We start from the raw sequence: 5,000 nt of genomic DNA, 5'->3' as shown, positions 1-5,000 counted from the left end.
TCTCTCTATTTCGTGTTAAACGAGAAACGAAATTTAGAGTGTGACACGGAGGCTTTCACGCGGGGGGTGTCCGGGTAACCGATGGAAATCGAACCACGAAACCGCTTCGACGAACGAAGTCGCAACTTCACGAGAGTCCGCCTGCTTACGACGGACGATATGGTAACGTATCGCTTTACGGACCGGCTGAGAAGCGAAAACGATAGCGTAGTCTCCTTCGTTGGTAGACCGATCTGACGCCGGCCATGGAGTGTCCGTATTGAATCTCGCGATACCGCCAAGACGTCCAATATATGTAAGCAGCGAGCAGGAGACTCTGTGTTACGCGCGACAGCGCGTTTCGTATTTTCCACGGTTTTTGAATGACTTTACCACCCGGAACGGACTGAAAACTCGCCGCACGAAGAGAAATGCGTCACAGAGCGTTGTTTCATCGGCGGTTCTGTAGTTTTATACGGTCCTTTACCCGTCCATGGACGTTATCGTGTCGTCTTAATCATCAATCAGCTCGGGTAAATCTGTGAACAGAGCTATGACGGGACGACGTCCGAATACCGATACTCGATCTTGCGCTTGGATTGGAGTTAGTATTCTATGGACAATCGAACGAATTTATAAACCAGGTTAAATAAATCACGTACATACTGGTTTTCAGACGCTGAGTTGTTAAATATGAACAAAAATTTTTATACGATTACCCTGAACGGTGGATCACTTGGCTCGTGGGTCGATGAAGAACGCAGCTAATTGCGCGTCAACGTGTGAACTGCAGGACACATGAACATCGACATTTCGAACGCACATTGCGGTCCACGGATACAATTCCTGGACCACGCCTGGCTGAGGGTCGTTTATATAACTAAAGACTGCTTGCGTTTGCCTTTAGCAGCAAAAGGTTTTCTCTTCATTGTTAAATTTTTTTCGGTACCGCTCGTCGTTCGACTAGATAAAACGAAACTGTTAAACGCCGAAAAGTCGAACGTTTCGGAGCGGGATCCGATGGTCGAACGCGAGAGAGAGAACAACTTGCGAAATTGGCGAAAACGTACGAGCGATGGTTGGACATTTCGTCGGCGTTTGACGCGGAGAATGTTAAATGGAACGTTCGTGTCTCGCCCTCTCTTTGCTAGTGTTCATTTTTTTCACAGGCGACAGAAGAACATTTTCGTATATCTCGCAATTCTTAGTTTTTAGGATCTTCTCGGCGGAATGCGCTTATCTCGGCTTGCGTGAGTCGTGGTTTCTAGTTAAACCCCTAAAAGAGACCATATACGACCGCCCGTGAAAGAGCGCTCCCGAGTCGAAAACACCTAACTACAGAAGGATATTTAGACGAGAGAGAAAATGATTCTTCGCCCTGCGAGAGAATTGTTAGACACCAATTGAAGGAAGCAAGCCGAGAGTAGAGCGTGTTTACGGCGTTTCTCCGCGCTCCCGACGTTGTCTGAAATGATTGTCGAATTTTTTTTTCGACGGTGCGAAAGTTTATACAACGAGGGGAAAAGTTAAAAATAAACGTGCGACGGAAGCTCTTTCACGGTTAAATTATTACGAGATCGTAGCTTCGCCACGTTTTTTTTAACATTTACAAGCGCAGATCGCTTCGTTGTCGTTGATTAGAAGCGGAAGACCGCGCGATCCCAATACGGGTTCCGGTCGTCCAGTCCTCGAAGTGCATAATTGTGCCGGACGGACGTTGAAAAACCCGGACCGATCGAACGATAAACGCTTATTTGGTGATCGTCTTGCGAGAGTCTCCCTTCATTGTTGTTCGTGTGTTAAATTTCTTTTATCGAACAACGGTCGAACGCAAATGAACAATGACATTTACACCGAAGATCGATCTCGAAACGCTTTTGTTCCTCCTTTTGTGCGCTCGTGGTTTCATCGAACGATATATACACGACGAAGGTGTACCACGCACGTTAAAAATGGGATTTCTTTTTTCCTTTAACCCTTTATTCTCTGGACCATGATAAGTCACCGATGGTTTACATGGCTGTCTCTGGCATTCTCGCCCTTTTCTTGGGATTTTGCGTCGGAACGCGACAGCAAAAGAAAAAACGTATCGGACGATGCGTCTTTACGGTTTATCGACCGTCGAGTGTATATTCGAACGTAAATATGTTGTAACGGTATATGTATCCTTTAGGGGACAAAAGAAACATGAAACGATCGTGTGCGAGAGCGCGCCGAGGGTAAGAAGAAAAGGTGTCCGACCTTTATCTCCTCGTTGTCGTAGTCTCTCCTCGTCGTTTGTTTTAACGCGCCCTGGATAGATAAAAAGATATATCCGATTATAATATATACATATATACTCCGACGCGAGTCGAGAACAACCGGACGTCGTCGTCGTCGTTTTTTTTTTTTGTCGTTGTCCCGCCTGCCCGAATATGCGGCGTTTTAAGTGCCTTTTTTCTTTTGTCGAACAAAAGAGAGAGGAGACACCGAGCTTTCATTTTGGCTCGTACGTACCTTCGAGTAGTCGACGATATTGTGTTGATCCGAAAAGAGAAAAATAGTTGGTTATCGAACGATACAAGGAAAAAATCGAACGACATAATCCCTGTGCGTCGTTGGTATTAATATACCTTTCGTATTACGTGTCGAAACCCCGAAAAGAGCGTACAGTTTGTGGTATAACTTTGAAAAGAAATAATAAAATTTCGACGACCTCAGAGCAGGCGAGATTACCCGCTGAATTTAAGCATATTAATAAGCGGAGGAAAAGAAACTAACAAGGATTTCCTTAGTAGCGGCGAGCGAACAGGAATGAGCCCAGCACTGAATCCCGCGGTTAACGCCGCTGGGAAATGTAGTGTTCAGGAGGATCCGTTTATCCCGAGACATCGAATCGCGTCCAAGTCCATCTTGAATGGGGCCACTTACCCATAGAGGGTGCCAGGCCCGTAGCGACCGGTACGCGTCTCGGGTGGATCTCTCCTTAGAGTCGGGTTGCTTGAGAGTGCAGCCCTAAGTGGGTGGTAAACTCCATCTAAGGCTAAATATGACCACGAGACCGATAGCGAACAAGTACCGTGAGGGAAAGTTGAAAAGAACTTTGAAGAGAGAGTTCAAGAGTACGTGAAACCGTTCAGGGGTAAACCCGAGAAACCCAAAAGATCGAATGGGGAGATTCATCGTCAACGAAGCTGGCTCCCGTGTTGGTGCGATAGTGCCCCGGATGGTCCCGTTACGGCGGGTTTCCCATCGGCGTGGGCACACCACCCGCGGCGAATGTTCCGGCTATGTAGTCGTGCACTTCTCCCCTAGTAGAACGTCGCGACCCGTTGCGTGTCGGTCTAAGGCCCGAGGCGAAGACTGTCCGTTGCTTTTAGCGTACGATGACAGCCCCTTGGATGCCCGGCCGACTGCGCGACGGTACTCAGACGGTATCGGGCCGCAAAATTCTCGAACGCACTGCGTCCAGGACCGCCGCAAGCTCGTTCCAGTCTAGATACCGGATGTACGGACTTAGCGCCGTAACCGGGCCTGGCGGGCTGTTGGCAGGCGGAGTCCTTGGACTGGCCAAACTTTGAATTACCGGTCGGCGACGCTATTGCTTTGGGTACTCTCGGGACCCGTCTTGAAACACGGACCAAGGAGTCTAACATGTACGCGAGTCATTGGGATTTGATAAACCTAAAGGCGAAATGAAAGTGAAAGTCGTCCGTGAAGTCGACTAAGGGAGGATGGGCCTCGTTACGATTAGGCCTCGCACTCCCGGGGCGTCTCGTTCTCATTGCGAGAAGAGGCGCACCTAGAGCGTACACGTTGGGACCCGAAAGATGGTGAACTATGCCTGGTCAGGACGAAGTCAGGGGAAACCCTGATGGAGGTCCGTAGCGATTCTGACGTGCAAATCGATCGTCGGAACTGGGTATAGGGGCGAAAGACTAATCGAACCATCTAGTAGCTGGTTCCCTCCGAAGTTTCCCTCAGGATAGCTGGCACTCGACTCGAACGCATAACGAGTCTCATCTGGTAAAGCGAATGATTAGAGGCCTTGGGGCCGAAACGACCTCAACCTATTCTCAAACTTTAAATGGGTGAGATCTCTGGCTTGCTTGAATTTTCATGAAGCCACGAGATATAAATTGATAAAATTTTTCTTGGATCAGAGTGCCAAGTGGGCCAATTTTGGTAAGCAGAACTGGCGCTGTGGGATGAACCAAACGCAGAGTTAAGGCGCCTAAGTCGACGCTTATGGGATACCATGAAAGGCGTTGGTTGCTTAAGACAGCAGGACGGTGGCCATGGAAGTCGGAATCCGCTAAGGAGTGTGTAACAACTCACCTGCCGAAGCAACTAGCCCTGAAAATGGATGGCGCTGAAGCGTCGCGCCTATACTCCGCCGTCAACGGCAAGTGCGCAGGAACGGGATTTAGTTCCCGTTCTCCATGAAGCCTTGACGAGTAGGAGGGTCGCGGCGGTGTGCGCAGAAGGGTCTGGGCGTGAGCCTGCCTGGAGCCGCCGTCGGTGCAGATCTTGGTGGTAGTAGCAAATACTCCAGCGAGGACCTGGAGGACTGACGTGGAGAAGGGTTTCGTGTGAACAGCCGTTGCACACGAGTCAGTCGATCCTAAGCCCTAAGAGAAATCTAATGTTGATGAGGTGTCCTAAAATTCACGCTTTTCGAACGCAAATGACAAACATACGTACGCTCGCACGCACGTACGCGCGCAAAAGGCAAAAAATGTTAAAAAGAGAAAAAAATTGCAGTTAAATAACAATTTACGTCGCCGTCGTTTCGTGTTTGTGTCCTAATCCACCGCTCGAACATGATCATTTTTATTGATAAATTGACAAAAACGTTGAACGCTGAAAAAAAATGATCGCGGTTCGGATCGATGGATACTTCACGTTCGACGTGATGCGACGTTGTCGAACGCCTGAAAGCGATTTTTTTTCTATTTTTTGCTTGGTTAAATCTTACAAACTATCGAACGCAAGTCGTGTCGTCGTTGCGTCGCAGATGCGTCGTTGTTTATATAATTTTG

At 48.4% G+C, this 5,000-nt stretch overlaps 2 non-coding genes across 2 annotated transcripts in view; both read left to right on the top strand.

The window, feature by feature from the left end:
* The first annotated feature begins 695 nt into the window (after positions 1-695).
* Positions 696-850, top strand: LOC143266262 (5.8S ribosomal RNA). Its single transcript, XR_013041314.1, has one exon. It is a non-coding gene; the product is annotated as a 5.8S ribosomal RNA (ribosomal RNA).
* A 1,820-nt stretch (positions 851-2,670) lies between these two features.
* Positions 2,671-5,000, top strand: part of LOC143266225 (large subunit ribosomal RNA) — a 4,388-nt gene continuing 2,058 nt past the window's right edge. The window contains exon 1 of the ribosomal RNA XR_013041286.1: positions 2,671-5,000. This exon is cut by the window's right edge and continues 2,058 nt beyond it. This is a non-coding gene — a ribosomal RNA (large subunit ribosomal RNA).

This window comes from Megachile rotundata, unplaced genomic scaffold (assembly GCF_050947335.1).
Source record: "Megachile rotundata isolate GNS110a unplaced genomic scaffold, iyMegRotu1 scaffold0114, whole genome shotgun sequence".
In the NCBI taxonomy this organism is placed as follows: Eukaryota; Metazoa; Arthropoda; class Insecta; order Hymenoptera; family Megachilidae; genus Megachile; species Megachile rotundata.
Note: the sequence above shows the minus strand (reverse complement) of the source record. Positions and strands in the feature narration are given on the sequence as shown.